The sequence below is a fragment of the Lactuca virosa genome, chromosome 1 (assembly GCF_052849685.1).
Source record: "Lactuca virosa cultivar CGN04683 chromosome 1, Lactuca_virosa_CGN04683_v6, whole genome shotgun sequence".
Taxonomy (NCBI): Eukaryota; Viridiplantae; Streptophyta; class Magnoliopsida; order Asterales; family Asteraceae; genus Lactuca; species Lactuca virosa.
In genome coordinates, this window is record NC_136426.1 from 289,832,252 (window position 1) to 289,850,261 (window position 18,010).

General features: G+C 41.7%; 1 long non-coding RNA gene across 1 annotated transcript; it reads right to left on the reverse strand.

Annotated features, from left to right (window-relative positions):
* Positions 1–5,486: 5,486 nt before the first annotated feature.
* On the reverse strand, positions 5,487–8,406 carry LOC145109578 (uncharacterized). Its single transcript, XR_013709085.1, has 3 exons — positions 7,685–8,406; positions 6,946–7,064; positions 5,487–5,805 (listed from the first exon to the last, which is right to left on the reverse strand). It is a non-coding gene; the product is annotated as an uncharacterized LOC145109578 (long non-coding RNA).
* Positions 8,407–18,010: the final 9,604 nt, after the last annotated feature.

An 18,010-nucleotide genomic window follows, 5' to 3' on the forward strand; every position in this document is an offset into this window, starting at 1 on the left:
TCAAAAGGGCCGGCCTTGGTGCCTTAGACCCTTGATTATAGTGAGGATAACTCACCTGGCACTGCTGAAGTCCCGTAGCTACAACTCCAGCTGCTGGTTGACAGATTCCCGAACTGTCAACATCAAACAATACCCAATTAATAATTGGGTTCCAAGCCCAAGGTCTAACTCCCACTACAAAAACCTAAAAGTCAAATAATGGGCCAAAGCCCAACAGAAAGGCCCAACACAAGGCCCATGTGAAATTAGGGTTTTCACATGAAATGACGATTAGGGTTAAGTGTTCCTACTTGACCCATTAAGGACTTAATCCACTAAGGACTTAATCCATTAAGTCCAATATTGCATTAGATTAATTTTTGCCAATGATTATTATTTAATATTTCAAGTTATTAAATAATTCTCGTGTGTGTCCCGATTAATTCTCAAAAATTAAGGTTTTATTGGCATTAGAGTTTTCCAAACCCTAATCAAGGTTTCCAACCCAATTATTAGCCCATTTATCAATTTGTTGGGATTTTTGGTCAATTAGGGCTTTATTGGGCCTATTAGGCCCACTAGAATATCATTAAGCCCATTAGGGTTTTATTGGACCCACTTTGGCCAAGCATTCCCAAAACTAGTCAAACACAACAAGGCAAGCACACCACCACCCGACACGGCGGCCGGTGGCCGCAGGAGGCGGCAACCACCACCTCACGGTGGTGGTTTTGACTTTATTTCCATTATTCCACTTGTTACAATTTACAATACCATCCAAAAACACACACACACACATACTAATAATGCACACACAACCACTAAAACACACACCTACGGTGGTGCATGGCGACAACAGGGTTTTCCTCGAATTTCCGGCCAACAGATACGCTCCAAAAACAATAATCATAGCAGTACCCGACTTTACATACCCAAAACAGATGTGGCCACCCACCTGTGGCGGAAAATGACGGCAGCAGCAGCACACGCACCCCACTTCTCGGTTCCATCAGCACACATCTACAACACCATACGAGATGAAGTACCGAGCACACAACCCTCTCAGTCGCTTTGGGCGGCAGGCGGCCAAGAAAACGAGCAACACAGCGGCTATCGGCGGCAATGGCCAGCCCCTCCCTTCTCTCGACATCCCACTGCCGATCTACCCCATCAGTCACGATAGAAGCAGCTACAGCTAATGACAGCGGGCTTCTTCTGGTTCCCGGTCCAACAGCCACGATGGGAAGGGCGATGACGCATCCCGGTGGTGATTTGATGGCAGAACGATGACACAACCCCCGCCTGGTGGTTCTCCGGCTGCAAAACGGGAACAAAAGGCATGATGGCGACACAGCGGCGCTACTGGCGGCGACCGATCTCGCCAAAACAACTGGAGAAGGAGAAGGAGTAGAAGGAGACCTTCCTGTGGTCGCTTGAGGTCGCTTGTCGATCGGAGCAAGGTGGAGTTGGGTGACGCCGGCGCCGGAGATAGGTGAGGTTAGAGTGGCGGCTGGAGGATGAGAGCATTTAGGGTTATCGGGTGAATGGGAGGCAAGGATGATGACGAGTTTAAGTCCCGTCTCCAACTCCAAACTTAATCCTATTTTGGCACTTTCAGTCCCTCCTTGTCCTTCTTTCTTCAAATTCAATCCAGAAATTACCATTCCCACCCTGCATCGTAAAATCCTTACAAAATAAATCCAATAGTTACTTTCTAACCCCTACTTCCATAATTTCTTTTATATTAAGCCCCCAGAGATTCGAACATCGTCATTTGGCTTCCGGAAACCAACACTCCACTAGTTATCATTTGATTTTGGGCTATAATAACATAAATTAATAATAAAAATTACATCTCGGGGTTCCGATTTATTATTTAATCGCTATATTTTAAACGGGATGTTACAACTCTCCACCACTTAAATTTGATTTCGTCCTCGAAATTGTTTCTTCTCATTCCTTACACGCCAAACAACTTGAACTACAATCCCGAGCATAACCCTAGCCTTTCCAAGGCAACCGTAACCAACCCTTGCAAGGTTCTAAAAACTGAAGATAAATGAATCCCTTACAATATGATCACATTTACTTAATTAAAATCTGGAGTCTCGAGATGGGCTGGCTTCCTGACAGACCGCCCATACTGGATCATTGTCGGGCTCATTGCACTTATCTCCCAACTAACTACTAAACTGCTAAAACCCTGGGGTTCCCACCCGAAAACAGAATCATAAACCCACACTGCTACCAGTAATTCTCTTTGAACAAGAGATTAGGGACTCCTTCAAAAGAAATCCGTCTTGATAACCAATTCCTACTGATGTAATAAACAACGAGATGTAAACCGGGGAAGAACCCCTTTCTGGATCAACATAACAATGTTTCATTTCGTTCCCGAACCAAACACATAAAATAATCGGCTTGTAAGCACAAACACTCATACCTGACCCAATCAGCCTCGGGCTGGAATACCAGGCATGCCTACGACGGGTCCAGTCATCCCTAGGATGGAATACCCTCGTATCACGCACATGTTTGGTACAATCAACCCTCGGGTTGGAATACCAAACACGTCAGTTCCACTTAATTGTAGGGTCCGGTCATCCTCACGATGGGATACCCTTGATTGGAATACCACTTTATACGTAACTCGGGTCTAACCCATAACTTGAAATCCAAGGACCTATCCTTGCATCTCATCCAAAATCTTCTTATTCATCACAACCGAGTAACACTCATCTGATATACCGGGTCCCGGCCCAGTCGCGGAGCTAAAGGACTCCCACATAGTTACCTCACACGATTTCCGAACAAAATCCTTCCCTGGAACTAGTTACCACTAGTTATCATGCCTCTACGACTCCAACAGCCTCCTGATCCAACCGATCAGATCCATGCGTCACATCCTGACGTCACCAAATCCAAGGTTAAAAGTGATTGCTACCTGACCAACGGTAGACTTATATCACAAACGACCTTAAGTAATTCCTTGCTTCCTTGATCTCTTAACTGTAGTGACGTTCCTACAGTCTTATCGCTGGCTTAACCAGGTATAATCCCTCTAGGTAAGCCCATAAACCCATCCGTGGATTTCCATATCATCACTGTTACATCCGAACTGGTGGGTACTACTGCCCCTTCCGCGTCCTAACAACGCGCTCATGCTATCTACCAACCTAGTGAATGTTGTGACTACACCCACAGACTTACAACACTTTCCATACTAACTGATCGCTAGTGAATGCTACGGCTACCCCCGCAGTCTTACAACACTTTCCATATTGGTCGAACACGCGCTTGACCTAACACACCACTGAACTAAATTCATGGCTAGAATCCCAACCTGATTTCCCAAGTTCTGCTATAAAGCATCGAGAAGACGCGATTCACATGATGGGGAGCTTTTACCCAACTCCCAACTCACACAACACTCAAACCAAGCAGCCACTAGGGTTGTCTTCCTTCCTGATAACGATGCGAAACTTATCCCATTTTCAAACCGCTCCTGCCTCTGAACCCCGGGCTAATTTTCCCCCACTTAGATTCGACTAAGTCTTCACAATACATGAAACTTGTAGAATTTCCAATCCTTCTCACTTTCCAACGATCGATTTGATGACAACCAACTCTTTCCAATTGGTGCTCTATTTCCCGCCAATCACAAGTGATCACACACTTCTAAGAACTAGCCGAACACTTCCTGAATCCCAGGGAAACCGACAGTCCCTAATACTTGAATGATCCCACACTCAAATCTTGAAGTCCAAAAGATAGATGCTCCAACTAACGTCTCAACAACGAGCTACTTCCCTTGGCGCTTTCCTCCGCCAATCAATAACGGTTACCAAAACCATAGAATCCTGACAATGCTGAATAACCGTCATGTGGGACACTGTCCGCAAAGCTCCCACATTATACCCTTCTTCCCAAAGTGTTCCAACAATTCTCCCGCTCTCGGCTCTAGAAATCATACCATTCAGCACTCGCACCCTGACTCACTCACCGACTCAATCATTCACAGCTGAACTGCAGTAGCTAAAGCAACATTTGCCCTAACCCGGGCTACAACTACTCCCAAGACATAATCTACAATCCCAAAATTGCAATAGATCGCACAATCAATCTTTACCGCCCGATACAAGAGATCGAAGGCGAGCCGGACCTCATTAAATACTTATGCCACATCGGCTCACCCGCGCTCACCAGCGCTAAACTACTGTCGCCAATCCCGACGACCAACTGACCCCGAGCTAGAACACACCTGATCCTGGGGTCACAAGCCTTCTCAATCCTTCGAGCTCCTAAACTGAAAGGGAACATTCCTTGTCCTAGAAAACAACATCTCAATCCATCAATTAACCATTTTACTTCCAGCAGCAAAACCCCAGCGGAACAGAATCATCACTCCCTTCCGGAGTCCTTGCGACTCGAATCCCGGCCTCGGACAAAACCCCCGAAGCCCCAAATCCAATAATTCCTATGACAACTTCTCCCGCTCAACCCGTGGAATGTACGAGTACGGAACACCTCCCTGATCCCAAGTATCTGCAGCTCCCTGCTCATCAGGATACGTCCCCGAAACAAATCCCGATACTCGAAAGCTCGACCAGCTACTCCCCTTGCCGTCGTTACAGCTGCTATAGCTACCGCGACAACCGTCTTGACAATGGCTGCATAGCGCTCGTCGAAATACTTGACCATGTCAGTCTTAATAGACCCAAACATCTCCGGAAACTGTTCCCGAACAACTCGATCACCCCTTCCTGGATGATCTCCCTGACACGGTCCTCTGACAATGCTGGCCTACCCTGGCTGCCAGCTCCCGATCCTAACCTGGATCTGGTCTCAAGACGTCTCGTAATCACCATTCTGGTAAGACACTAGAAAGATCTCTGATAATCCATATAATGATAGGGGACCAACTCCCTACCCAACCCTAGGGATTGTGACTTCCTTGCTACGCGTATGGGTCCTGTGCTTTCAGTAGTACGAGCCCATACTACCTTCCACACCTACCAATATTTGTCTCAAGTATCATCACAAAACCCTAACAATATACATAAATATAGCGATCGCTCAATCGTCACTCCTAGAGGAATGCTAACTATCTCATAACTGGCCTCCCGGCCTCACACGACCCACCCATCCATGAAACTTCCACCAACCCTGCAGTACTAGTGTATGCTAGCCATACATAACGCTGGACCCTATAGACTTTAGAATATCTAATCCTACCCTAAGCTCCCAATCAAACAAGAACAGAACATAAGGCCAAATCAAACATTCTCAGGCTATAAGATCTTAATTATGTATAACCGTGATGCATACACTAAGCAACTACAGTAATGATGTCAATCTCATATAAAGGAAACTCTAGGCTAGTAGGCATCATGTAATCATGCAATTTTATCATGCAATTCCTGAAGATCCCTAACCTAGCACTAGCATGTTGCTCTAACATATCGCATAATCAAATAACTGTATGGTATTTTGGGGTCTACTTACTGGCTCCGGCTGATCGAACACTTTGCATCCTCCTTTACTTAATTTGAAAACCATTTTAGAAGTTATTTTGAAAATCTTTCCTTGATTTGAGACTGGATTCACAGGAATGTTCGTCCAATTCACTCAAACCAATGCTCTAATACCAACTTGTAACACCTATAAAAATCAAGCCAATTTAAAACTTTTTCAAGACCCAAAAGCCATTAGTTATTATAAAATGTTTTCAAAATAGTTTAATATCAGAGTATCCCAGAATCCATAAGTCCAAAACACGAGGATGTGTACGGTCACGCCTTCGCCTTGACAAGTCATCTGAAGTACCTGAAACAATAAATTGAAATTGTAAGCACGAAGCTTAGTGAGTTCCCCCAAAATACTCATACCGACAACAATACACATATAATCATAAACAACATACTATGGGTCCAATCAACCATCGGATTGGAATACCCCAGGCCCTCAACCAACATGTTGGAATGCCAACACACTATGGGTCCAATCAACCATCAGGTTGGAATACCCCAGGCCCTCAACCAATAGGTTGGAACGCCATACACACTAAGGGTCCAATCAACCATCAGGTTGGAATACCCCAGGCCCTTAACCAACAGGTTGGAATGCCACACACTATGGGTCCAATCAACCATCAGGTTGGAATACCCCAGGCCCTCAACCAACAGGTTGGAATGCCAACACACTATGCCTCCAATCAACCATCAGGTTGGAATACCCCAGGCCCTCAACCAACAGGTTGGAATGTCACACACACTATGGGTCCAATCAACCATCAGGTTGGAATACCCCAGGCCCTCAACCAACAGGTTGGAATGCCAACACACTATGGCTCCAATCAACCATCAGGTTGGAATACCCCAGGCCCTCAACCAACAGGTTGGAATGCCACACACACTATGGGTCCAATCAACCATCAGGTTGGAATACCCCAGGCCCTCAACCAACAGGTTGGAATACCACACACTATGGGTCCAATCAACCTTCAGGTTGGAATACCCCAGGCCCACAACCAACAGGTTGGAATGCCCACATACTATGAGTCCAATCATCCTCGGGATGGAATACTCACGGCCCACAACCAACAGGTTGGAATGCCCAGGTCTATTGGCTTTCGCACAAAGCAGATAAGCCTCAACCGTCAAAAAAACATGTGCACATATATAACAGATAATCACATAACAGTCTATAAGCAGACAAATCGATCTAACAGATCATAACAGCATAGCACCTCCTATCTACTAGGATACTGATCTAACAGATCATAGCAACATATAATATCCTATTTACCAGGATATTGACCTAACGAATCATACCACATAGCACATAATACCATCCTATCTGCCAGGATACCGTTCTAACAGATCATACTAGGATACATAACCAGATTACAATCAAAAGGGCCGGTCTTGGTGCCTTAGACCCTTAAGTATAATGAGGATAACTCACCTGACACTGCTGAAGTCCCGCAGATACAACTCCAGCTGCTGGTTGACAAATTCCAGAACTGTCAACATCAAACAATACCCAATTAATAATTGGGTTCCAAGCCCAAGGTCCAACTCCCACTACAAAAACCAAAAAGTCAAATAATGGGTTAAAGCCCAACAGAAAGGCCCATGTGAAATTATGGTTTTCACATGAAATGATGATTAGGATTAAATGTTCCTACTTAACTCATTAAGAACTTAATCCACTAAGGACTTAATCCATTAAGTCCAATATTGCTTTAGATTAATTTTTCCCAATGATTATTATTTAATATTTCAAGTTATTAAATAATTCTCGTGTGTGTCCCGATTAATTCTCAAAAATTAAGGTTTTATTGGAATTAGAGTTTTCCAAACCCTAATCAGGGTTTCCAACCCAATTACTAGCCCATTTATCAATTTGTTGGGCTTTTAGGTCATTTAGGGTTTTATTGGGCCTATTAGTCCCACTAGAATATCATTAAGCCCGTTAGGGTTTATTGGACCCACTTTGGCCAAGCATTCCCCAAACTAGTCAAACACAACAAGACAAGCACACCACCAGCCGACACAGCGGCCGGTGGTGGCAGGAGGCGGCAGCCACCACCTCACGGTGGTGGTTTTGACTTTCTGTCCATTATTCCATTTGTTACAATTTACAATACCATCCAAAAACACACACATACTAATAATACACACACAACCACTAAAACACACACCTACGATGGTGCATGGCGACAACGGGGTTTTCCTCGAATTTCCGGCCAACAGATACGCTCCAAAAACAATAATCACAGCAACACCCGACTTTACATACCCAAAACAGATGTGGCCACCCACCTGTGGCGGAAAATGACGGCAGCAGCAACACACACATCCATCAGCACACATCCACAACACCAAACGAGATGGAGTACCGAGCACACAACCCTCTCAGCCGCTTTGGGCGGCAGGCGGCCAAGAAAACGAGCAACACAGCGGCTATTGGCGGCAATGGCCAGCCCCTCCCTTCTCTCGACATCCCACTGCCGATGGCCAGCCCCTCCCTTCTCTCAACATCCCACTGCCGATCTTCCCCATCAGTCACGACAGAAGCAGCTACGGCCGATGACAGCGGGTTTCTTCCGGTTCGCGGTCCAACAACCACGATGGGAAGGGCGACGACGCATCCCGGTGGTGATTTGATGGCAGATCGACGACACAACCCCCGTCTGGTGGTTCTCCGGCTGCGAAACGGGAACGAAAGGCATGATGGCGACACAGCGGCGCTACTGGCGGCGAACGATCTCGCCAAAACAATTGGAGAAGGAGAATGAGTAGAAGGCGACCTTCCTGTGGTCGCTTGAGGTCGCTTGTCGATCGGAACAAGGTGGAGTTGGGTGACGCCGGTGCCGGAGATAGGTGAGGTTAGAGTGGCGGCTGGAGGATGAGAGCATTTAGGGTTATCGGGTGAATGGGAGGCAAGGATGATGACGAGTTTAAGTCCCGTCTCCTACTCCAAACTTAATCCTATTTGGCACTTTCAGTCCCTCCTTGTCCTTCTTTCTTCAAATTCAATCCAGAAATTACCATTCCCACCCTGCCTCCTAAAATCCTTACAAAATAAATCTGATATTTACTTTTTAACCCCTGCTTCCATAATTTCTTTTATATTAAGCCCCCAGAGATTCAAACATCGTCATTTGGCTTCCGGAAACCAACACTCCACTAATTATCGTTTGATTTTGGGCTATTATAACATAAATTAATAATAAAAATTACATCTCGGGGTTCCGATTTATTATTTAATCGCTATATTTTAGACGGGATGTTACAAGTTTCCAAAGAGGAATTATCGATCCCACCTTATTCCGAAGGTCAAATGGAAAACATCTCATGCTTGTCCAAATTTATCTGGATGACATCATTTTTGGATCCACGGATTCATCAATGGTTGCGGATTTTGCCAAACTAATGATCAATCGATTCCAAATGAGTATGAGTCATGAACTAAGCTTCTTCCTATGTCTTCAATTTAAACATACCAACAGGGGAATCTTTATTCATCAAGAAAAGTACATCTCGGAACTTTTCAAGAAATGTTCAACGGACACCTGTGCCTCGGCTAAGGTACCTATGGGTTTTAGATACAAGATCTTTTCGGACCCTTCAGGTGTTGCAGTTGATGAAAAGAAGTACAGAGGATTGATTGGATCTCTACTGTACCTCACAGAAAGTCGTCCGGACATCATGTTTTCAACATGTTTATGTGCCAGATTTCAAGTCAATCCAAAGATGTCCCATCTATTGGCTGTTAAGCAAATATTCCGATACCTCAAAGGTACTAAGAATCTCGGAATCTGGTACCCAGCAAACAAAAGTTTTCTTCTTCGAGCATACTCTGATTCCAACTATGGTGGTCTTCAACTTGACCGAACGAGCATATCTGGTGGTTGTCAATTCCTAGGTGGTCGTTTGGTTAGCTGGTCATCAAAGAAACAAAATTGCATTGCACTCTCAACAGCTGAAGCAGAATGCATTGTTGCTGCCAGCTGTACATCTCAAGTTCTATGGATGAAATCACGGCTTTTAGACTATGCTTACCGGTTTCAACAAATTCCAATCTATTTTGACTTGCAAAGTGTCATTGCCATCTCACACAATCCAATTCAGCACTCTATGACAAAGCACATTGATATACGGTACCATTTCATTAAAGATCATGTTTTAAATGGTAACACTGAACTTATTTTTATTCCATCTGACGATGAAATTGCTGATGTCTTTACTAAGGCATTAGACGAAACCAAATTCAATAGTTTTCTGAACAAAATGGGTATGATGATGCCTGATTCTCAATTCTTTCAAGAAGCATGTACACTCTGATGGCAACATCAGAAAGAAAATCAGTTCCGAAATAAAATTATATTTCATCTCGGAACTATTGCCTCTCGGAATGAATAGGATCATTTTATGTGTCTTTTTATCTAACCATCTCTTGTAGTTTTATGTTGAACAACTCACCTTGTGTCATGAAGTCTAAAACCAATATAGTTACATTGGTACAAATTCCTCTTCAGAACTTACTTCATAAATTTCATGCCTGATTTCAAATCTAGAACGGTACTGTAAGCTCATCTCTCACTTTGTCAGAAAACGTATTGACTCCGGAATCTCTCTCAAGGGATTGGCCATAGTCAACCCGGTTGACCAAATGGTAAAGAGAAAGGCTAAGTCTGAGATAGTCCCATTACCAAAGGGTCCATATGTTTATTTTGCCAAAGGAAGGGGCGTTGATTGCAAAGCTGCCAAATTTACCTAAGGATGTTAAAGTCAATAAGTTTGACTCTACATCAGGTAGAGCCCATTATCTAACTCTGTTAAGTTCTATTCTGAGATCCTCATTACATGATGTGACTGGGTCACATGTTGATGTTTTAAGAATCAAAGAATAGAGAGAAATCTTAAAGGAAGTATATGTTGATTCTGATCGCGAAGGTGGATTTCGATCGCATCAGAATTTTGAGCAGTTGCTTAAGAAGTTATGATATATTCCTAAGGAATAGATAACAACAATTTTCCATGTGGATTGTAAGGATAAGTTTTTCCGCAAAGTTTTAAAATAAAAGAAAATTGTTTAATTTTATTTATTTGAAGTATCCTTACAATGGCATTTGTGGAAAATTGTTGCTTATATGATTCCACTGACAGCAATATTGGAAAATGGATTTGATTCTTTCATTTGTGGTAGTGTCTAAATTTACCAAATCAGGAAAGTTCCTCATCGCCCAAGTTTCAATTGGACCGAAACTTGGAATCATGAAAGATGAATAGTATGATGAATGAGAACTTTCAAGCATTGGAAAATCAAGACTAATTACTTGTTCACATGGATGTGTGAGTCAAGTGAAGGACTAAAGGGATCGAGTACACATTCTTGTGCACTGGTCATGTCCACCACAAAGCTCGTTAAGACTATTTGATTTACTAAAGTGTAGTAAATATGGTTATACTTACAAGTTTAAGTATAATTCTGAAACATTGGAAAAGTCTCAATGTATGGCAGAACGAATGGGAAGAATCAAATTAGGCAGAAAGATAAAAGTTTCTCAAATCTGAAAGGATGGGAGAGTACTTTAGTATCATGTTTGTGATCATCTTAATGATTTAGAAATCATATCACAATTAGTCCTCTAAAGGTCATCTTAGTGCATTCTTATGACTAAGAAGAGGAGTCATGAATTGTTGAAATGGTTAGATCAGGAAGATGAGTCATACTTCGTTCCAAAACAATTCTTAGAGTCATACTCCAAGATTGTAACTTGAGTGACATATCTTAAAGAAAGGTTTAAAACACTTGTCAAATGTAAGAGTAAAAGTGTCCTACTCTTGTACATTTGAAATTGGTAAGTTGTGATGTTTTGGATAAAACAAAGACCAACTAAGGCCAATTGTGTGAAGTGTTTGTCTTGATAAAGAATCCGCACTATCTCTTGAATATTTGGCAAGATAGTCTTATATGTCAAGAGGATAATGGGGGTCTTAAAGATCCTAAAAAGAATTTCAAGAACTAATCAAGAATAAAACCTGAGGTTCTTCACTAGCACACGACTTGAGGTTTATAACCTATCGTGTTGACATATTCTCTGCCCATTCCAGTTAAAGTTGGCTTTGCATAGGAGTTCTAAAAGTTCTCAATTGGTTGCATAACAACTTGGAAGCAATGGCAGGCCCTGTACTGCCAGGTGGCAAGAAGTTAAGATTGCATAAGTTCAGTCCATATGAGTTTGGATTTGTCATTATCCTTGTCTTGCGACTATGGTTTTGACGATTCTCATGGATAAGAACACATACACCATAAAATCTAAGGGTCATAAGGTTTCTCTCCGATTCATGAAAATGATGGTGAGGAAACACTTCCACGAAGTAGATTTGAAGCAGATGGCAAAAGGTCTAAACAATTGAGACTATGATTACGGCATCCCTTTTCATAGTTCTGAAATTGTTTAGACACACATGCATGCTATCTAAGGAAAGGTGTATGATTTTGATAAAGTTTTATCAAAGCATCTCGTATCAGAAATCTGAACTTTGGTAAGAAAGTCAATAAAGTATTGATTTCTAGAAGTCCAGCTGATTTCTGAGTACATCTCAAAGCTAGTGGGAGCATAAGTGTTATGCTAATAATCATCATGTTAGTGGGAGCATGATAATTATTGTTAGTGTTGCAAGTTAGGAATGTTAATTATAGAAAACAAAAGTTTCAATTCGTGAGGCTGCAGGGATTGAAAAAGTTGTTTTGCTATAATTATGGGAGAGGATATACTTCATTTCAGTTCTAAAGGCTTAGATTGAGACCTTAATCATCTTTAGTCAAGAATATATATATATGAATTTCATGTTGGATTGGTTCAACTTAAGGAAATTCTATATATTGCGTTCTTAAAATTCGATTATGATTACGGCATCCCTCTTCATAGTCAAATTTTGAAAACATGGCAAATAAAAATATTGTAGCAAAAGACTGGTCTAGAATCATGTCTTTATGTGAGACATCATGAATTGTGTACCATTTGCTTTGGGTACAGGATCGATTGCATTTGCTATAATATTTGTCATTTCTAAATTTTTCCAAATGCCCAGAGGTATTAAGAAGGGAAAAGGTATATAATTGGATATGACTAAAATGATTAAGCAATTGTCGAGGACAATCTAAGGTTTACCAAAGATTGGTTGCTCAGGGACAGTTGGAAGTATAGTGCTAATTTTGGAAGGACCATATTGACATATTCTGAAAAGAGGCACAATTTATATGGATAGTCTTTTGAGAATAGTATATTTATGATTTACATTAATATATTATAAGTTCTAATATATTAATATGGAATCATATTATTTAATTAGTATTGATCAAGAATTAATTTAGAATTAATTAAGTGATCAAAAAGAACTAATTAAATATGGACTCTTATATATATGGAATGGGCCAAGTTAATTTAGGTTGGGCTAAGCTTTCATGGATGGTCCATGGAGCTTTTAACCCATGGATCCTATGTAAATGAAAGGTCATGGGTATTAGGGTTTACATGGATGTAACCCTAATCCTCCGTAATATATAAAGGGGTCCTTGGCTCACAAAATTGGCACAAGTGTGAAAATAAGAGTGGGCCGATTTTAATGTGCATACATATTCTCTCAAGTTCTTCCAAGGTGTTTTGGTGATTTGTGATTCCATTTGAGGCTTCCACACTATTGGGGCTAAGCTCTTAAAGCTTGAAGACATCAAGCTACATCAAAAGGTATGTCATCTAACTAGAACTTTGTAGTATAGGTGCTTCATAATATGCTAGTTAGGATGAAACCTTGGAATAGTTAATATTTGCATGTATAATAGAGAAAACATAGATCCAAGGTTTATAGGGTTGCATGTACACCATAGGAGTGTTAGAATGCTCAAAATCCAACAGGAATGTCAACCGAGAGTGAGCAAGAGGAACCGAACCTGCATGAAGACAAATGCTTTGTAGGCAAGCCCGTCAGTGAGAAGATCAACGACTGCGTTCGTTTGATCAAAAAGGTACAATCCCTTCTTGAATCTCTTAAAATTCCGGTAAATGATTATGAAAAGGATTTAAATGAACTAAAATTCAAATTTAATAATCTAAGCGGAAGTCTCATGCAAACTCGGTTAACAAATTCTAACCTAACTGACCAAATCAGCAGGGTGTAAACGAAGAGTGAGGAGAGACGAATGTGGATAGAGCTGAAGGAGCAGGAGTTAGTTAGGGATAGGGATGAGATAATTTATTTACAACGAGACAATTTAAGATTTTTAAAACAACGTAATGTTTTTTGCTTGATTGCTAAACGTTTATATACTAATATCACGCAATTGCAGTTAGATTGTGAAATAGGGAAAAAGATTCATAAAATGATCTTGCCCTTCCTTGAGTTTAAGGAGGATGAGGTCATTGTTGAATGTGAATCAATCATGTCCTCTGAAGAAACTTCCATTACTTATAAAATAGGTTTGGACAAAATTGAAACTTTCATTGATTCTAAGGAACATAAATGCATGTTAAAACAACTCTTAGATGAAAATGATAAGTTAAAAATTAAAACCGAGACCTTAAAAACATTTGACTCATCAAACGCGAAACTGATGACCAAACATAAAATAAATATTGAGAGTTCATCTGAGTTTGATGACGCAAGTGAGATGAGTGAGATCTCCGTGGAAGACGTAATCGATTGCTCAGAGTTCCTAAAGAGCGAAACCGAGACTGAAAAACCTCTAATATCTGAAAACTCAGTCGAATATGCTCGCTTTTCAGACAACAAGTCGAAGAAACTCAAAGAAAAGGCAGTGGTCTACCAAAAGGTTCAAACGGTTCCAAATCAGGTCTATGCTGTGAAAGGAGTATCTGAAAGACAAACAGCAGAACTGAAAATTTTGGTAGATCAAGACAACGCTAGAGGATGTGATGATTTCTTCTGGTCAGCACCAATCGATAATGCAGACGAAACCGTCGGTTTATCAGAGCAAACCTCATGGAGGGTGAAAGGGAGATACATTCCAGAACCTATTAACAAACCATCAAGCTTTGCCAAACCAAGCACAAGTGGAACAAAGGAGATACCAGAAGAACCCAAGAAGGAGTCCCATCAAGCCGAATCTCAAAAGGAAAATCCAAAACCAAAACCGAGTTTTAATATTCATAAATCTCAAAAACAATTGGCCAACCAAAAGCGCCAAAGAAATCAGAGATATATGAAAAACTTGAGTGAGAGAAAACGGTTTTGGAAGTCTCAAAATCCTGACTTTGTCCAAACCAAGAAGGATTCTCGAGCTGGAAATCAATCATACAAGGCCGGCGGTCAGTTGAACCAAAAGCCAAGTTTCGGTCCAAATTCCTTTCACTATAAGACACGAACCTCCCGTTTCGGTCCTCAAAATACTACAGTTCATAACCAACAACCCAACTTTGATCCTAACTTCAGATCCCAGAGCCGAACCTCCAGTCTCGGTTCAAAACTCAAGGACCAGAGCCGAACCTCTAGTCTCGGTTCAAAAACTAAGGATCTGAGCCGAAAATCCAATTTCGGTCCTTCTGGCCAATCACATAAGACACAATCCTTGAAAGATGTTAAAGGAAAAGGAAAGCTTGACTCTGAGACAAATAACACTAATATGAAAAAGTCAGCTGAACCTAGGGATCAATAGAAAATTCCTAATAACATAACACCATCTGATACACCTCAATTTAAACAAGATAAAAATAAAATAAAGGTGTACACCATCAAACGCAAAGATGAAACCACTATAGTTAAAAGAACATATTTGGTTGATCTTGCTGTAGTTATTCCATTTTCTGTGAAAAACTTACCAGGGCCCAAGAAACTTTGGGTTCCTAAATCTGCTTGAATTTGCAGGTGTTAAGTGACGAGCAGTTCGACGACGAATGGTACATTGACAGTGGCTGCTCGCGTCACATGACAGGAAGGAAGGAAGAGCTGAGGGATCTTCGGTCCCTAAAAGATGGTGGATGTGTGAAGTACGGAAACAACTCGTTTGGAACAATAAAAGGATATGGTATGATAACAAATGGGGAATTCTCAATTAGAAAAGTTGCGTACGTGGAAGGTTTGCATCATAACCTCATCAGTGTTTCGCAACTAGTTGTTGGAACTGGACTGAAAGTGTCGTTTGATGATGAGGGATCAGAAATCATTGAGAAGAACACGAAGAAAGTTCTGCTGAAGTCTCAACGCAAGGGAGAGATGTATCCTCTCAATCTCAACCCTATCAAGGGCAAACCGGCGATATGTCTACTGGCTAAAGAAAAATCTGATGAAAGCTGGTTATGGGATAGACGACTCTCGCATCTAAACTTCAATGACATCAACAAACTGGTGCTGGGTGACCATGTTCGAGGTCTTCCTCCTCTAAAATTCGATAAGGAGAACCTCTGTGCAGCATGTGAGATGGGCAAGCAGAGCCGAAAGAGTCATCCCACGCGCATCAATACAAAAATCATCGAATCTCTTAAGCTTCTGCATGTTGACTTGTGTGGACCTTCGGCTATCGAAAGCATCGGTGGTAGTAAGTTCATACTTGTTATTGTAGATGATTTTTCTCGCATCACCTGGGTTTTCTTTCTTAAACAGAAATCTGAAGCAACTCCCAAGTTGAAAGCATTTATCAAGCAGGTCGAGGTGCAACTACGTAAGACTGTAAGGAACATTCGAAGCGATAATGGGCTTGAATTCAAAAATAAGGAGTTTGAAGACTACTTGGCTGAAAGAGGAGTAACTCACAACTTCTCCGCTCCTTACACTCCACAGCAGAACGGAATCGTTGAAAGGCGAAACCGATCTCTATGTGAAGCTGCCCGCACGATGCTATCTTTCGCTTCACTTCCTTTGTATTTCTGGGCTGATGCCATCGCATGTGCTTGCTACACTCAGAACTGATCCCTTCTCAACAAGAGGTTCACCTTAACCCCATACGAGATCCTAAACAATCGAAAGCCCAACATAAAGTTTTTCCATGTATTCGGTTCCAGATGTTTTATTTTTAACTCCAAGGAGAACCGAAACAAGTTTGAAGTCAAAGCCGATGAAGGGATATTTCTTGGGTATTCACTGACCTCAAAGGCATATAGGGTTCTAAACAAACGATCCAAGCGTCTCGAAGAAACCTACTATGTTACCTTTGATGAAAACTATGTTAAGAAAATTCAAACAACCGACAACACTGCACTAGAAATCTTCCCTAAAACTGGTCAAATCTCAGCTCCTATTTCCAACTTGTTTGATGAATACATAAGGTTGTTCGATGAACCATAAAAGGCCATCAATTCGGAGGCAAATGCAGCGGACAACAAAGTTGATCATCTAAAGAAAATCATTGATGAAGCTGTACATGCTGCTGAAACCGATCCTCCTAAAGCAACCGAGAATCAACCTTCTGTTTCCAACACAGCAGAACTGCATGTCGAGGGGGAGCATCCGACTTCAAATCCTGAAGCTCAAGTCGAGGGGGAGTATCAAACTCCAACTCATAAAGCTCAAACCGAGGGGGAGCATCCAGCTGCAGGGGAAACTCCATCTCCAACCGAGGGGTAGCATCCCACTCTGACTGAGGGAGAAATACCTGAACCCGACGTTGGATATGCTTCGCCATTTGAGGGGGAGAATGACAATTCAAATGACGAAGATGAACATTCAGAACTCGAAAGAAGAGGTGAATGCAGAATTGGATCCAGCTTATGATCCGAACTATCCTCCTCTGATTAAATGGACAAGGGATCACCCCAAAACACAGATCATTGGTGATTCATATGAAAGAGTTCTTACACGTTCTCAACTGAAAGCGAAGCAAACTACATTATTTTCCCAAGTCGAATTTTGCGTGTTTAATTCTTTTGTCTCCAAAATCGAACCAAAGACGGTTAATATTGCACTCGATCATGCCGATTGGGTACAGGCAATGCAAGATGAACTGCATGAGTTCGAAAGAAATCGAGTTTGGAGATTGATTCCCACTCCTAAGGATGCTTCAATGGTCGGATTAAAATGGGTATTCAGGAACAAGATGGATAAAGAGGGCAATGTCATCCGGAACAAGGCTCGGCTAGTGGTGAAGGGATACTGCCAAGAAGAGGGGATAGATTATGAAGAGACGTTCGCTCCAGTAGCTAGATTGCAGTCAGTGAGAATATTCCTTGCCTATGCTGCTCATAAAAACTTCGAAGTCTTTCAAATGGATGTGAAGTGAGCTTTCTTAAATGAAGAACTGGAAGAGACAGTGTATGTAGAGCAGCCACCCGGGTTCGTGAATGAAAAGTATCCTGATTACTGCTACGTTCTAGATAAAGCGGTGTATGGTATGAAACAAGCACCGAGAGCATGGTATGAAACCTTAACTCGTTTCCTTAAAATGTCTAAGTTTAAACAAGGTTCGGTTGACCCAACCTTCTTTCGTAAGAAAGAGGGCGAACACCTGATGATTGTTCAAATCTATGTCGATGACATCATCTTCGGCTCCACGAATCCTAGCCTAA